The sequence below is a fragment of the Ixodes scapularis genome, unplaced genomic scaffold (genome assembly GCF_016920785.2).
Source record: "Ixodes scapularis isolate PalLabHiFi unplaced genomic scaffold, ASM1692078v2 ptg000597l_1___fragment_1__unscaffolded, whole genome shotgun sequence".
Lineage (NCBI taxonomy): Eukaryota > Metazoa > Arthropoda > Arachnida > Ixodida > Ixodidae > Ixodes > Ixodes scapularis.
Genome location: NW_024610006.1, coordinates 1,465,536 through 1,483,194, shown reverse-complemented (window position 1 = coordinate 1,483,194; position 17,659 = coordinate 1,465,536). Strand labels below are relative to the sequence as shown.

The 17,659-nt window shown below is 46.4% G+C and overlaps 1 long non-coding RNA gene across 1 annotated transcript; it reads right to left on the bottom strand.

Moving 5' to 3' along the window:
- On the bottom strand, positions 1-14,560 carry LOC121834142. The gene is made up of 3 exons (XR_006077078.1): positions 14,320-14,560; positions 1,736-1,846; positions 1-836 (listed from the first exon to the last, which is right to left on the bottom strand). It is a non-coding gene; the product is annotated as an uncharacterized LOC121834142 (long non-coding RNA).
- Between the last annotated feature and the right edge of the window lie 3,099 nt (positions 14,561-17,659).

The window sequence follows — 17,659 nt, the reverse complement described above, 5'->3', positions numbered from 1 at the left end:
CCTAGGAGTCTGTCTTTTTACTCCTGGCATAGTTTCGGCTGTGACAAATCTGCCCTTTCCATGCGAAGTGCTTGTACTCTGTAGCCTGATCAAAGGCGGCCCCAGATCCAGCGGAAAGACAACTCTGTTCCTCTTTGCTCAAGGATGCCTTCGAAGAGGAACCGAGCAGGCACACTTCGTTTGCATACTTGAAGTTTTGGTGTTTAGTGTATCCCAGAATATCACAGCACATCACTTTGACGCTGTCACTTAGAAGCGAGGACACCAAAGTTTGATCCCAACTGCTGATACTTCACTACCCTTTCCGGAAGAGCATTTGATCCTTTCAGCAGCTTCACAAGCTGCCCGTTACCGCTTTCAAATTCAAAAGCAGAATGGCCCCACAATGGCCCCAGTTGCTGCACTGCTTCCGCTAGGTGGAGTAACTGGTGCAGGCTGAACGTCATTGCTGGAGCTCCATACAGCCTCCCTGTCATGCCCACAAAGGTCCAGAGGAGTTTCTCTGAAAGCACAATATGACATTATTAAAGCTGGCCCGAAGCAGGACACAAAGAAACCGAAGGGGGAGAACTCGCGTGCAACATCAATGGATGCTGGAGTTACGGTGTCCCTCAAAAGTGCATGGACGGCCTCCACCAGCTTCTTTATGTACGGCCAGTATTGGTCCAGAAGGACCCTGTACATGCAGGGAAGCGAGTGGTACAGCAGCCAGTGGCGCCATTCGGAAGCCTTCCAGAATAGGCGTGTGCTCAGTGCCCTTGGGAGTCTCGTGGAGCTGTGTGGTGGCTTGATTTCAGCCAGCTGGCTGTTGATGACAGCAATAGAGGCAGTGTTTCCTGTAAATAAACAGATCAAATGTTACTAAATAAATGAAAGCATTTGCCAGTCTGTTGAAAACTGGGGCAGAATCTTTGGCAATTTAGTATGAAACAATTGGCTTAGATAAATTATCCCTCTTAAAAAGAGTGCAAATTCTATGTGCCATTACTCCGATAAAACATACGCTTGGCTTTCTAATACAAACGTCTAGCTTTATGGTCGAATCCACCCAATATGTAAGTGAAATCAGTGCATACTGCCTGCTAAAGATGACAGAAAGTGCAGCAACAAAGAAAATAGTTTAGACGAGACATAGCACGAAATGCCTTGCGTGGTTTAGCTCCCCAGTTTTGCCCATGCTCTTTTCCCGGTTTATCTTTCTACGTTACACAATCCAGCTGAATTCTTCGTTTTATTGCTCAGTGCAGTCAGTCTGCAGAAGTCTTACGAGGCTTAGCCTCCACAATTCATTGAGCTCTTTTGCGAACTAATAAGCTAGTTAAAGTACCTAGAAGCCACACTGACAGATGTAATGATCTGGTTCCAACCGGCTTGGTGTCCTGTACTGTACTGTTGTAAAATTTCTAGAATTGCATAGCGAACTGACATAATGCCTCCTCTCCTTTTTCCTTCCTTGTGCTAAAAGTTATTTAAAGATTGTACAACATGTTTCGAAATTGGCACCCTGGATTAGAAAGAATGAAACAGGAGATTCTCCTGATGTTCACTTCCAAAGTCTCTTGTTTAAGCTACCGTGATATACTGGGCATGCACCATTGTCGCATAACTGCCTACCCCATATCACACTTTTGAACCGTTTGAAAAGTAAGCAAAGAACATGCAAAGGACTCCCATTAAACAAAAGGGGCAGAAGTCATTTCCAACGAGAAAGGAAATACCAGTGATGCTGATATACTTTTTAGTAAGCTGGTCTCCTCCACCTCTTCCATGTGACAGGGCTATATAACACTGGACGCAAATGTCACCACATGATGTGAGAAGAGCCTTGAGGAACTGACAGAATGCACTGAAAGAATAAAACACGTAAAGGACAAACACAGACACACACAGTTCTTTCAATGAGCAGCGAACATTTATGAGATGCCCATTACGCTACGACCTTGAACGACAAAGAATTGAAAGAAAACGAAAATATTCAAAATTTAATATAAAACCAATTTACTCACAAACTTTAAAAATACCAAATTAAAATGATAGCAAAAAAATTATAGGGAAAAACTTAAGGAAATTTCGTGAAAAAGGGGGAAAGGAAGAAAAAAAAGAAAGGAAATTAATGACGAAAATAATCCTGGAAAATGGGAACAAGAGGGACAAAGGACAAACACAAATCTCCAAACACAGCTAGGTTCTTGTCCAGCTCGCTTGTACCTTTACATTAACTGCATTATAATCAGGAAATTAACCCCTGAAAAGGGGGGAAAATAAATAAGAAAAGAAAGGAAAAGACAAAATTAATTGATCACAACAAGCTTTTTACGATAATTTTTACGCTAGAAATTCCAGCTTTTTTGACGACAAAGCCAAAGATGTCCCAGAGACATTGCTCACGGCATATCTGACCTTAAACGCTTCTATTGTTTCGGGCCCACATTTATCTATGTGTGAACTTAGCTAAGCGGTGTTTTCAAAGTGTGGGGTGCAATCGTGGCAGGTACGGGCATGCAGAACTATTGGGTGGAACGAGTCCGATGATGCCTTGGTAACATCTAAATGGTGTTCCCTAAAGCGAGCATTTAGGCATCTTCCGATGGCCGATGTATTCGCCTTCGCAGCTCAATGGACTCGAATCAAGTTCAATTTCAAGTTTTATTCGCCTCAAATACGTTCGTTCAAACGTATTACATGAGGGGGGTAGAAAAATACAAACAAATGCAATGATATAATGGAAATAAAAGAACTAACTAAGGTTAAAAATTAACAACAAACAAAAACTAAAAACAAACTATACAGAATTCAGAACAAAGTTTACAGAAACCGGGCACAACAGAACTGGGGACTCAGTGCACAATTTATAGGAAACACAAGCAGACATGGCGCTGAAAACATAGTACCAAAGCCAAAAATTTTTTGCGGAATATTTTTTATCATTCTATTCAGTGACTATGTCGTTTGGGAGAGAATTCCCATTTTTAATGGACAGAGCAAGAGGAGAGTATTTGTATCTATTAGTGCGACCAAATATAGGTGCAATTTTCAAGGAATGATCATGACGCAAAGAAATGTATGAGACAGACTTACAGTGAGTGAGCATAAATGATTGCATGTTGTAATAAAAGTTATGAAAAAGAGTAAGGCGAGCGACTGTCCGACGTGATTCAAGAGAAGTTAAATTAGAAAGAACCAAGTCTAAGTGGGAGACACTGGTTTTCGTACTGTAGTTTCGATAAATGATTCCAATGGGTCTTTTTTTATTTTTAAGGCCTTTTGCAAGGCGTTTTGTTCGGCCACGCTACCCATGCATTTGCGACCTCGCTGCACCAGGATAGAAAAGTGCGTTCATTTCGCGCGTGTGGGGAAAGGGGAGGGGGTCAAAGTTTTGACTTCCCAGTTGGGGGTGGGTTTAATATGCAAGTGAAAAAAAAAAGTCGAAATTTTGGAAGCCGACTTGGGGGGTGCGTTCATTACGCGAGTGCGTTCATTGTGCGAGTAAATACATACCTTACTCATAACTGTTGCAAAGCATGACTTGATGCACACCTCCGCTCTCTTTATATAAACATTGCCCTCGTACTCCACTGAGGTTGAGTGGAGGTAAACATCCAGGAGATCCAGGAACTGACACGTGCCGTGTTTGTGGATAAGGTTGTTCATACTGAAATGTTTTTGGTTGACAAACTTTATTACGAGAACGGGAACGACGCCAGGCACATAGCTGTTTTGTGGTGTAAGGCTAGCTGAGTCGCACGTGTGGGTATCAACGCCGATTTGTGAGAAACTGCGAAGTGGGCACCACCAACCATAGTTTTCTAAATACATAACAGATCCTTTTTTCCCTTTTATTTTGCAAAAAGAAAGTTTATGCGAATTTTAAGAGTTCAGAGTCCACAGATTCGGCGATACCTTGCTGGCTGAACAACTTGATGGCTTGATCGAGTGGTTTCGGGTATGCGGGACTACTGGGCAGGACATTGGTGAGGTTGGTCGTTGAACGTGAGTTGGTAGTAGTCCTCAGGGATCGCGTTGTTGTTTCAAGCGAATGGTCAGATGGGGAATCGATTTCTTCTGTAATGCCCCCCCCCCTCCCCTCCCCCGTCTTCCGCTCTGATTAGGTATGATCGTGGCTGTTGTCCGACTTGGACCACAATTCCGGGTTCCCATTTGTGGTTTCGACGGAAATAGACTCTCTCGCCTTGACTCAGAGGACGTAGTGGTTTGCTGTGTGCGTCACCATGTCGGTGCTGACACTTTTGACGGAACTGAAGGCGTGCTTGAACCTCCCTGATGTTGTAGTGCTGCTCAAGTTAACGCGGAGCAGCTGGCTTGAGGGTTGTGATCCTGCGGCCCATTAGCAGTTCCAATGGGGACAGGAGCTGATCCATCGGTGTGTCCCTAAGCTCCATAAGGACAAGAGACAGGTCGTTGCCTTCCTTCGGTGCCTTGGTCAAGCTGTTTTCATTCTTTGAACTGACCTCTCTGCAAGTTCATTCGACTGTGGGTAATCAGGAGAACTTGGATTATTTGTCATGTCCAAGCACTTGAGATACCCTTTGAATGCTTCAGAGTTGAATGGCAGGCCGTTGTCACAGACCCCTTCTAAAATGCCGAATCAAGCAAACTCCTTTTTTAGGGTTGCGATCCTTTGATAGCAGAGGTGTCCCCCTTTTGCTCTATCACAATGTACTTGCTAAAGTAGTCCACTACAAGTAGGTAGGTGACACTGTGGAGATCGAAGAAGTCATTGGTGACGATTTGCCATGGTTGTGTTGGAGACCGTCTGTCTCCCAGGGGCTCTCGTTGGTTCGACCGCTGGTGTTGCTGGCAGAGTTGGCCGTTGGAGACCATTCTTCTGCCAGCACCCGTTCTCCGAAACAATGCCGCGGAGCGGGGCGTTTTCTGCATGGGTCTTTGCAGAAAAAAAAGGCACTCTTATGAACTGATGTGCGGGCAAAGCTAACGCATTTCTTTCTCAGAGCGGGGAGGTTCAGTTGAGAGCATATCTCCCTAGCCTCAGACCTTAAAGACCCTGAAGGTCTTTCCTTGAGTAAAGCAGTTCTTTTTTCGAGTGCAGCTTCCACCTTTTCCTCTTAGATGTCCTCGTTCATAACAACGAAAACTACCATCTTTTCTTACTCTAGCAGCTTTAGCTGGGCGTTGCGGAGCTCCTCTACTGTTGAGTATACATATGACTTGCCTGGAGGAGGCAGGTGGGCACAAACGGAATGCACAGCTGTCCCTACGAAGTTCTGACGATCCTTTTCAGGGTTACTTGCTGCTACCTTGTAAACGGATGTCAGTTGGTCTACCCTCGATGCTGGATGGTCTAGGGCGAACTTGGGCCCGTGAGACAGAAGTCCCACCGTGTCCGGGGAAAGCTGTTTGTCCAAAAGTACAACAGGGGGTTTCAGTTGAAGTCCGAAGCCTTCTGGCAAGACTTGCGTACCTCCCCAGGATTTTTACCCCTGCGGCCTCCAAGAGCCCGACTGCAGAACTCCTGAGGAAGAGGAACGAGGGTCTGTGGCGTAAAACGTATCGAGGAGTGCTGTCGTGGCCGGGGAGAGTCATTCTCATGAGTCGAAGTTCCTGGGATATCTCTATTCTTGAAATCTGCATGATCCTGTAGCTTGACAACCAAGTATGGGAGTGGAATCCCAGCACAAAGTGCACGGAGGCGTGGGCCACGTTTTTTCGCAAGCAAAGCCCCAGGGAGCGTAGACGGAGCCGCAGAAAGTTAATTATTGAGATGTAGCTGACGGCTTGAAAGAAGTTGCGGGGATTGAACACAGGGTGACGGGCGGACGTACTGAGTCAGGACATGAAGCTCACACAACTTGAATTAAAATTTAGGGAGCTTGTTTATAGAGACTTACAAACACAGAAAGAATAAACCCAAAGAGGTCAGAAACAGACAAGTACATATCTTTCTTTTTTAAAGTTATTATATGGTTTTCCTCTTATCTTTTATCACGGAGACAGTATAGACCTTTGCAGAAACAGCTCGCTGGCCGCCGCCATTTTGCGACTCGAGTGACCCCTATTAGCCAAAAATTTCTGCCACCCGCCTGAGCTGTGGAAACCCGATCAGCGCGACTCCCCACCTGCATCGTGTGTTCGGAGTTCGCCGGCTTTCCTTCTAAGTGTTTACTCTATTTGCCTGTTCAGGATGCTTGCGTGTTTTTGTAATCTTCCACTGTGAGAACTTGGGAATACCAGGACTTATAGCCTTCTGGACCTTCGCAAGAAACGAGCGAAGAGAACGGGCGAAGAAAGCGAACGTCAAGCAGCCCGCGACGCAGGCCGTTCGACGTTCTTCGAGGATTATTTCCGTTGAGATAATCTCCGAAAAGCCTTCCCGGATATGTTCCCGGTCTTGGCGAGAAGTAGCTGATAGGGTCCGGGGAATGGGAACTAAATAGACACGTTCGTTCATTCGCACTAGTGCTGTGTATAAAAAACATCACTCTTCAAAACGTACCCCAAGACAAGCCGGATTCCGTGCGATCGTCGTGAAGTGACTGTCGTCGACACTGTATTTTGGATATGCTGTGTTATTTGAGACCTTTCTCAAATCATGTCCGGATAACGCGGCACCGTGGGGTACGCGTACAATATATGTTGTTCGATTTATGAGACTCGTTGAATTTCATATAGTGAGGGGGCAATACCCATGCAGTTCGGCTATCCTCTGGTGTGGTCAAATATATTAGGCAGTTAAGGTTGACACGGCTGAGTGTATAGTGCCGTTATAATCGCCACAGAACACAAAAGAAAAAATAAAGTGAGGCGATTTTGCCGCCACCAGCATTCAAAATTGCTCCTACGCAGGCTGCCACAGCCTACTGACGAGAAAACCCACAGCTCAGCGCAGTCGGGCAACACTGACGTACAGTCTCAAAACCAGGGATGCGTGCTGGAAATCGCTTCGTTCGAGACTGCCGCTGGAAAGGTCTATATCGAGGTCAGGGGGAGTAAACCTTGTGCGGTTTTTGATCTGGTCTGGAAACTTCAGGGAAGTGTTCTGGGTCTCTTTTTATTTTCGATATTTATAAACGATCTACCCTATGACGTTTCAGTTCAAATCAAACTTTTTGAAGACAATTGTGTGGTTCATAATAAAATGAAAACAAAAGATGATCAGATCAAATTAAACCGTAATTTACAAAAAAAAGAAAAAAAAAGAAAATAGGCATTGGTGCGACAAATGACGAATCGTGGGGTTTCCACACCATATCAAAAATCATTATTTATGTCTATAACTAAAACAAAAAGTCTGCTGGCCTATAATTATGACATGAATGGTTCTGAGCTTTAAGAGTTAAAGAATTTAAGTACCTAGATGTAGTATTTAATCTTGACTTAAGATGGAATACCCATATAAACAACGTGTGCATCAAAGCTAAAAAAGCACTGTGGGGCGACAGACGCAACTTTGCTGAAGCGACTCCTGAATGCAAATATGCTCCAAAAGCCAGGGTAGTCATAACGGAATAAGTTTACAGTGGCTTAACACAACAACAAAAAATTAACAACAACACAGACGTTTCGCCACCTATCCGGGTGGCATCATCAGTGTGAACTGGCCCGGTGGTTGGGAGAGTCAAAACCAGTCGACTCTAATCTACAAGTCCCCGTAAACGTCCGGTGGGGGGCCCCGGTTCGTCTTGCACGCCTCCGGGTCTCGGCGGATAAACCACGATTCCACGAACTTCCTCGGGCCTCACCTCTGCTCACGAGCAGCATTGTCCAAGTCAAACGTATGCGCAGTCGTCCAGCTGTGGTCAACAAGCTCAGACTTGCTTCTCGTGGCATGCGTGGCCTTCACCACATCCCTTCTGTGTTCCTCAAGTCGGAATGTACCACCACCTCTCAAGCTGAGGGGCAACATTCCGACGTAGTCTCCTGCCGAAAAGTTATACAATGCTTGCGGCGGAGAGGCATCAGAGTTACTGCGAGTTGGGTAATTAAAAATAGAGATCACTACATCAAGCGCGGGGTGGTACATATCCTCAGGCACCATTGGCATTTCACTCCAAGTCACACGTACACCGTTCGTATTTGAAAAACATAAATCTAAAGCATTGCCTTGCTTATTAAGAACATTGTTGAGCCGCTTCAGATCCAAAAAAGAAGAGAAGTCTAAAAGACGGTTGCATTTCTCCTTTCAATAAAAGTTATCAGTCAAAACGTTGCACGCCTGTAGCTCGTTGAGTTTTTCTAACCCAACCAGACAACGCTGAAAATCACCAGGTGGCTTTTCTGGGGGGAGATAGAACAGACCAATAAGAACACGTTCTCTCTTTGCATACTCAATTTCGACGAACAAGCTCTCAGGAAAGTTTTCTAAATCTTGACGCCTCCTTGAGCTGTCGACCGCGACCAACACACCGCCTCCCGCTCCAGCTCCTTGAAACAAGTCACGGTCGTGCCGGTACACAACAAAACCAGGCGGAAAGTAATCGGAGGACCCGATGTTAGGACGCAACCAAATTTCCGTTAGACAGAAGATTGCATAATTAGACACTGTAACGTTACAAAAAAAAGCAATCGGCTTTTGTGCGTAAGCCGCGGACGTTTTGATATAATAAATCTATGCCAGGCATCACTTGTCAGCGGTTGTGGGATGTCCCTCTGAAGCGTGGAGCATGTCTCTCTGAAGGGTTCCTCTGAAAGGTTTAAAAAGGCTGGATTTAGGCCACACAGCTGGATCAGCAAGTTTCTCAAAATCCTCCGCAGCCGCGGCCACATGAAAGGAGCCGTAAGTGTCGAAACGGGTCTTTAGGTGACGGCACTCCACTTTGTCGATTCCAACGGAGGACAGGCGCGAAGAGTCGTCCTTGCAGATAATATCCGGCGCCAGCTTCGTAACAAACAGCGCTCTCAGACTCGTTGACGGCGAAACAACGCACAGCTTGTTGGTCTTGAATGCCCCGGTCAAATAATAATAAATGTAATAATAATAATAGTAATACTAATAATAGTAATTAGACGAGCCATACACGAAAAATATGTATTTTTAGCTCACCGTTTGGACAAAGTCTACAATGCTGTCCGAATGTACTTCTATGTTGCATTCAAGTGCCGTTTGATGGTTCTGCTACCGAGGACCCTCCTCCCTCAAGGCACGGGAGAAGAGGACGCCAAAGCGGTGTTTGCAAGCCGACGGGAGGCTAAATATGTTTAGTATATAGAGACATGGGCCGCCTTTCCTTTGGGGAAGGATCTCTACGATGTCGTGCTCCACGTCGACTCCGCCAAGATTTTTGTACGAAGCGGTTAGATGTCTACGAGTGAGGATGGCGGTATTGGGTTCCTCGTTGTCAGGAGTTTGGAAGGCTCTATAGATGGCTAGTTTGACCGCGCGGCGGGTTTTCTGAATCAATATGATATCGGGGGGAGTTTGGAGGGACTGGAGGCAGTGTTAAAGATAGCCACGCTTCAGTCGGAAGCTGTGGTAATTCCATTGCCAGATAGTGGTTTGGTGCCTACTGAGGCGTGGCGGGCGTGGGAGAGGTAAAGCCATATTGAGGGATGCACTGTTAGAGGTAGGGTATGGATGGGGGGGGTGGTGGAGGAGTTTAGGACCCCAACTGGGATGAGATGTTGGTGAGTTGGTTTATTTGACTGGTGAGTTGGGCCAATCTGGAGGAGTACTTTGAGACAGCGTTTTCTATCGCCGTACAACGGCTGTAACGTTTTGCTCTAAGGTTTGCAGTCTGGCACTGAAAATGCGAGACATTTCGGTCATTGACGCTGAGTCGGTGTAATTTGTCTACGATTTTGAGGCCATAGTATTGATTACTCTACGCTTGACAGACTGGGCGGTGCTGTCAGGTGAGGATATGGCAACTGCAACGGGTTGTGGGGGAGGAGTAGGAGTGGGCGCTGGAGGGGTAGGAGTTGGCGCTGGAGGGGTAACCTTTCTGTTTAAGGAGGGATCGTAAGTCTGCATTTTCCTTCTAAACGGCAGTGATTTATTGTGTGAGGGTTTGGACCTTTTGCCGTAGAGTTTGGACCTTTTGCCGTAGGGTTTGGACCTTTTGCCGTAGAGAGGGGCGGTGATGAGAGACATCCGACGGGCAAGGAGAATAGCCGGGTCGTGATTGCAGTCGATTAGGTATTGGCTGATGTTCTCCGGTGGACCGTAATCTGGCACATTAAAGATGATTCCGCGTGAGATCTTCGCAGGATTTGCCATATATGTGGCCAGAAAATAGTTCTCTTCGCCCTTCAGAGGGGGTGCTGAGTAGTATAGTTTTGAATGGCATTGATTCGAATTTTATCATCGCGTGCCACGTTGTAATTGGTCTGGGCAGTGTTAAAGACGAAGTCTTGCAGCTTGCCTGTGCTCATCGAGCTTAGGTTGAGGCCACCACGTGCACGGATGATGATCTTGTAGTAGTCAGGGAGTCTTGCGAGCTGCGGCGGGCGCGTCTTGAAGCCAGGCCTTGGCGAGCTGCGGAAAACCGGACGCCAAACGCGCCTCGCCGCTCGACTTGGTCGTTTACGTCGCCATCCGTTGTTTACCCTTGCAAGTTTTTTAGCCCTATGTTTTGCAGAAAGGGAGCTACGCTTTGTAATTTTACAAAAACCAACCTGTGAAATATACCTTTGACACAAAGTTCAGATTGCTATGTGCAGGCGCCAATTTTTATGGCCCATTTTAGATCGAGCCTGGTTATTTCAGTCACCCTATACTTACTGCCAGGTTGGATCACATTGGCATCTTATTAGCCTTCCTTTTCTTCACTTGGCTTTTACTAGTATGCTTTCAAAAAAGTAGGAGTGAGGTCCTCGGTCGACTTCGGCGCGAACCTTAGGATGAGAGAAAATGGCAAAATGGCCCGTTTCCCGCCTTTCATGTACTTTATGTACCCGTAGATCATTGTGAACACTACGAATTAGTTTTTAACCTCTAGGTGGTAGTGGAACGACTGGTTGGCAAGAAGCTATCGAAGGAACAAGCGAAAGTGAGAAACCAGAGCAGCCAAGGCGAGCAATGCTGGCGACACGCACGGAGTGACAGCGGATTGGATCTCGGATTGGATTGAAAGTGTCAAAGACAGTTGGTTGTAAATTAGAACGGAGCAGTAACTTGTTACCAGTATAGGGTTGTTGCACAATACCATGGTTCAATGCTGCTACCTCTTCGTGGATCTGATCAAAACCCACTGGAATCCATGTTGGAGGCATTCATTGCTGTTATCCTATGTTTTGTGTCCTTTGGGGCCTTGTCTGCATGGTACTTTGTGCACCCACTCGAGGTTGAAGACAGTCAGTTGCTCTGTGATTGTTTTAGCCGTAAAACTTGGTGTCAACGGAGCCACGGCCAGCAATATTGGTTTTTCTAGAATTCCGGAAATCATTAGGAACCAGGACAAGGCGACGCTCGAGCAATCGGTTTGCCGACATTATGAATGGCTCCCAACGGACACGCCGGCACAACCTCAACCAGGCGGGTAAAGACAGGAGTAGAACACGGCAAGTCCTGGGCGCTAACATCTCCAGTCCCGAGAGAAAGAGCGAAAAAAGGCAGAGAAATAAAGCAAGCAAAAAGTTAGGCGTGTTCGTTTTGCCGCGACAAGTTGAAGTTGCTCGAGCACTTGTCAGGTTTATTTAAATTTATCACTGCGCGACTCCTGTGTTCTTCTGCAAACACAGAAAATAACAAGGTAAAGACTTTACTGGTGATGTTTGGCTGCATCTTGGTGCATATAAAGGCTTCGGCAGCGATAGGGCTCATCGAAATCGCGAACTGGGACCGCCGATCTCCGCTTCTATGTTCCGCCATTTCGAAGCGGCCAAACGCAGGGGACCTTTCGTTTCGGATTATTATGTTAACTCTACACTCTTAAAAAAATAATTAAAAAAGGAATGGACGGGTGTTGAATGTACTCTTTTTGGAGAGAATCCGGGTTATCGCAAGCTATACTCTCTCTAGGGACCAGGAATATGAAAAATACATGCAAATATGTATCAAAATACAAATACAAAAATACTTCGTCAAAAATGTATTTAATTACGAGTCTAATTACATTTAAAAAAATTGCGGTGGCTTAGCTCGGCTATGCCAGGATATACGCAGCGTGAGCTGAGGCGCATAAAAGGAGAGGTGCTATCAAGCAGCTCCGGTGCAGCGTCAGACTTGGCTACTGCGCAACGGAGGCACATAGCTGGGCACGCGGCGCCGCCAGTGCGTCTGCCGTGGCTGTGACGTCACTCCTCTGGAATGCGAAGACTGGCGAGGCGAGCGCGGTGGCGGCGGATCCCGCGGCGACTTGGCCTCCGCCCCGCCAGCTGTGCGCCGTGCGACGTCACTGCTCCTCGCACTTGCGCAGCACGGAGCATGGCTCATTATGCCAGCCACGCGAAACTGCTCAATTTCGGCCAGTGTAGCTCACGCTACAAAAAGCATTTAAATACAAGATACAAATAGAACCAAATGTATTTGTTGTCTTCCAAATACTTTTCTAAATACATTCCTCAAAATTTGCGAGAGCGACTTCAGGGCACCTGCAACGGGTTTCTACGTATCTCTACGCACACTCTGGAGTAAGTTTGCGAGGCTCTAGTAACGTAATAGAAATATAATCACAAAAAATGTAATCAGCTTGGACGTAATAGGTGAAAAAGTACAGAGCCTCAAGCAGCTTTTTTTGTCGATTACATGTTGGTATATACCAACAAAGAACCGAGACGACCAAGACACGGAGCACTAGCTAAAGAATTTTTTATTGTTGCAACTCGCACCAGTTAACGAAAATCTGGACGACACGCGCATTTAGAATGTTCCAGGCAAAATTATGGATGGAAGTCAGGCTGGAAAGCATCACAAGTTGTCACAGGCGCTTATTTAGCCAGTCTGCCTGTGAACGTCGATTTCATCACTATTCTTGCCCTGGACTAGCACCGTAATCACAAAGTCACTAAACGCTTGTGCTTGATTAAGAGACACTGCATTCGGTGCAGAACGTAGTTTTCTTTCTGCTCTGGACAGTGCCAATAAATTTGAGGGATGTATTTTCGCCCAAAAAATTGTATTTAATTACAATTGTATTTGAAATACCCACCTTTTAGTATTTAAATACACACGTCAAATGCATTACCCAATTTGTAATTAAATAGAAATTCAAAATACACAAAGTATTTGAAATACATATTTCAATTACTTGTATTTGAAATACCGCCTATCCCTGCTAGGGATAGGTAATCGTTACCTTTCCACGACTAGTGTATGTTTTACTCTCCCATACGAGTGCTCACTTAACTTTTCTATAGTCACACAAATGGTTTTGCAAGAGTCAGGACTGTCTACAGGTTTTGAATTTCAGAGTTTGGTGCATTATTTTAACTGCCCTTTTTTGCTCCTAAATACAATTGTTTAAGCGACAACCAGTCTGTCGTATGTAAGAAAAAGTGTTGCCTGAACTCTGTACTAAAGAGTTAAGCACGCTCTCCAGGAAGAGTTATTGTAACCTTAGAAGTGGTGCCTGCACTCCGTATTAAAAAGTTTAGTGTGCTCTATAGCAAGAATTAATATTACATAACAGCAAACTTAGCAGTTTATATGATCCCTTCCTGGAGACTGCTTTACTCTTTCATACAGAGTTAGGCAACACTTGAATTGGGGATTTAATTACTCGCACTAAAGAATTTTGTAGAGTAAGTACAACCCCATTTGGAAGTGTTGCCTAAACTCAGTAATAAACAGTTAAGCACACTTTCCAGGAAGGGTTCACACGAACTCTGCTCAAGTATAGTGTTATGTGCTGAGTGTAAAATCACCCAGTAAAAAGTAACGTAAATGCCTGCTAACAGAATTAGGGGAAGGGAAGTGTACAATTGGCTCCTTGTTAGTCAAACGTTTGCTGAAACAAAAAAAACTCTACTGGCAAGTGGCATTTTTAGCCTGTTGAAGTGCTACCACTGTACTTTTATTTTTGCAGCTGTTGTATCAAATTTCAATACCTCCCTTGATTTCTCTGTAATGTGGAATAGTACTTCTGTCCTTATTATGGGAGCTGCTACATACAACTTGAGACAACTCAAGCACTTTGCAATGAACAGTAGCCCTAAAATCTAAAAGCAGCTATGTATATGTTCACAAGGGGAGGGTTGCATTGGAAATGTGGAAGTGCAGCTGAAAAAGGACATAAAAGAGGGAGCATGAGCCTGTTCGGAGGCCATAGGTTTTCATGAAAAGTCAGCATAGAAAGGATAAAAAAAGTAGAATAGAGCTCAATAAGCCAACACTTTAATGTTAGGACATGGGAAAAAAAAGGCAAAAATGGCACACATATTCCCTCTGGTGAACAAGTTTCTTACTTTGTGATGAGATCCAAAGCCAAGGCAGACTTTATATCGTACTTCAAATCAATGAAGTGCCCAATCCGTCCGTCACCTCAAATAAGTGGTTCTCCAACACCGCAGTTATGGCCTTTGAGTCCTCTTTGTCAATTCGCATCAGCGGATAGGTCAATCTGTCGTGTCGGTCCTCCTGTGAAGAATGAATGCTTAAATGTAGACTCAGCAGTATGAGAAGGGAGGAAGCAACTCACTAAGTGTAGAAGGGTATGCACTTGGGCTAGTTGGTGATCCATATTTCCGAGGGAAAAAGCGCTAAAAACAATGAACAAGTAGAAGTGTTGTTGGTTTCTGTTACTTTTCCATTGTTTTTAGTCTTTTACCCTCGGATATATAGCTCGCTAAGTGCCCTTAGTTAATAGGAGTGCATTCATTTGTAAGACAAGAGACCATTTGCGAAAATCCCAGGAGCCATTCACAGGATACGTTCCAATAGTTGTCTGGTACTTGTTTTCTTGCCGATTAAACGAGAGTCCGAATCGAACACTTAGGCAGCACTCACTGCTGGCTCACTCAGCCGCAACTACCCACGACTGTTTGTATCCCCTCTGATATGAACATCTAAGAGAAAAATGAACCACATCTCTCTTTTTTTCCTTTGTATGCAGTGGCAGCCATAAGGGGTTGCATTTATTTATGGCAGGGAATCCCCAAGTTTGCATACCCTATTAGTGGCATCGGAAGAAGAGGGCAAGGCAAGGGGGGCAATTGCCTCGCCCTCCCGCTTCTCTCTGAGTGACATTTTAAACTATTATAGCAGACAATATGGGAGACAGGGACGGGGTTTAGCTCCCTAGCACATCACCCCTCCACCTTCCAAGCAATACAAACTCAGCTGGCTCCTGCCCATAGCGATGAAAGTCAAAGCTCTATATAGACTAGCCTTAGGGGTAGGATGAATGGAAGTTCTTAACTTGAAACTTGAGATCATGTCCGGTTTTCAGTTTTGAAGGCGTGAGGTCGCATCCATGGATAAGGACATAGGGGGGCTCCGAATGCGGCCGAAGCGACACCGGCTTTCACACCCGAACTCCGACCAGGCAGCGTTAGCTTTATATGAACGGCGGGTGCTACGGCCGGGGACGCCCCGGGCACGTGACGGTTAGTCTCCCCTCTGGCTAGGTCAACGAAGGCCACCAGGCTAAACCTGCTCTCCGCGAACCCCCTCTCAGCAAGGCCCCCCGGACAGCCCGACGCGCACCACGTATGGCTACCTTGGGCCCGACTTCCTTCGTTCACCTAGACACCGGCGCGGCCGCGCCATCGCCCCCAACCCCATCCCGGTGTCCGGCCGACTATCCGCCGACCCTCTTGGTCCACACCGACATACGAAGGGACCAAGCACCCCGCTGGGCCAGGAGTGACAGGCACGAGGAGATCGGGGGGTATGATATTGCCCCCGATCCGCTTAAGGCAGGCCATGGCAGCTAGGGCCACCTCCTCAGCCGTCCGGGAATAGCCCATCGGAAACGCCTTTGAAAACTTCTCCTTCTGCTCTTCGGGAGAGCCAGCCAGGCGGCCTCACCGTCTTCGCCTCCTCGGAATTTGAGGCTCTCCGCCAGAGAGAGCGAGTTATGATCTTCGGCGACAAGATCCCTGACATTGAACGACAAGGGCAGGATCGGGCAGCCCCCCTCCTGATGTTTCCCCGCCGTCTGCACCAGCCGGAGCAACGGGTCCCAAACGAATGGGGCCCGCGGCGGCGGCTTAGGGCTCCTCTCGACCGCGAGACTCCGACAGTCTCGCTATGACGTCGAGTCTGCTGTACCCACTCGGCCGGGAAGTCTGGTATGTCAACGGTGGGACCGTTGATACATTTAAACAAGTCGAAGGTCCCGACCACCTCAAGTTGATCTCCCTTCCACGTCACTGCCAGACCCCGCTGCGTGGCCACTGCCGACAAGGTCGCGCGAAGACCTTCCTTGGCCTCCCCAATGTCTGGCAGCGTCACGGACCCGCGTTTGCCAGCAAAGAAGTCGTCAACCGAGATATCGGCCAGGACTGGGTCTGGTAGATCCGGAAAGACACGACGCACTCTGTGAGTGCCAAAGGCACGAGTTATAGTGGTGGACAAGGCCATAGGGTTAATGAGGCTCGGGTCGGCAACCCAAGCCGCTCTGGCCTCCAGCAGGTCCCTGATGAGCGGGTCCTGCTCTGCCTCAAGTGCCTCGACACGCTTAGCAAACAGATCATCTTCCCATGATCCTTGCAGGTCTATGATGCCAGTCAGATTGTTGGTGCAAAGGGGAGTCAGTGGAAAGCGCCGAGTGCTAATACGCGTGGACTCTACCAGACGGTGCCGGACAGCCCACATGACAGTAGCAAACGGGTCATCGTCAAGCCTGGCCGCATCTCGGCCCTCCACTGTTCTAAGTTCGACGGCATTCCCCTTCCCACGGAGAATGAGGCCATACTGCCTTTTGAGAAGAGATTTGAAAGAGAACATGGGAGTTCTTAAAAACTTATTCAATGTCCTCTCTCTGAGACTCAACCACGAACGGATAAGAACAAAGCAGCCTCACGAGCAACAACTGTTCTAAACCGTAATTCGCGTAGATATACGACGCTACCTCAAGTGCGTCCAGGATTTCTCTGGAACGTCCTTCTCCGACCCTTCTCCCACAGATCAGATGTCTTCGATATCGGAGGCCCCCAATTTTTAGATTGGGGCCTCCGACATCGGAGACATTCGGGGGATATCGGGGGGCATTCGTCCAATTGGTATACAATATGTTAGGAACGTTCTTAATATTTAATTAGTTTGAGCAACCTATTGTATTTCAATGCTGACTACCGTATATCATAGTTTATTTCACAACTTTAGAAGTTAGCAAATGCAGGTAACCTCTAAGTTTGGGGACACCATTGATTAAATATTGTAATTACAGCTCTACATGAAGCTAATTTACTATAAAGTACCATCAAACCTTAATAATATAAAAAAAAACTGTACCTACTGAAATTCACAAACTCAAAAAAAAAAAGAAGCAAAATAAATATAACAGTACCCCAACCAAGAACATACAGCTTCGATTAGTCAGTGTTAAAAAAATTGAAAAAAGTGCCACATTCCAAAACAAAGCACGCATCGTGGCGAGCCCAAGCTGTGCCATAACTGAAACTACTAGATAGCTAGTGAGCTGCTCACATGCACCACTCCATCATGCATGTGCACAATAGATGTGGGCTCTGAATTTCTGATTTGCATGTGGCATGGACTGGTTGCACCACTCTGAAGGCAGGTGTGGGCACGCGCATTATGTGCCAGAGCGCATCCTTCAGTATGTCCAGTAATGCTGAG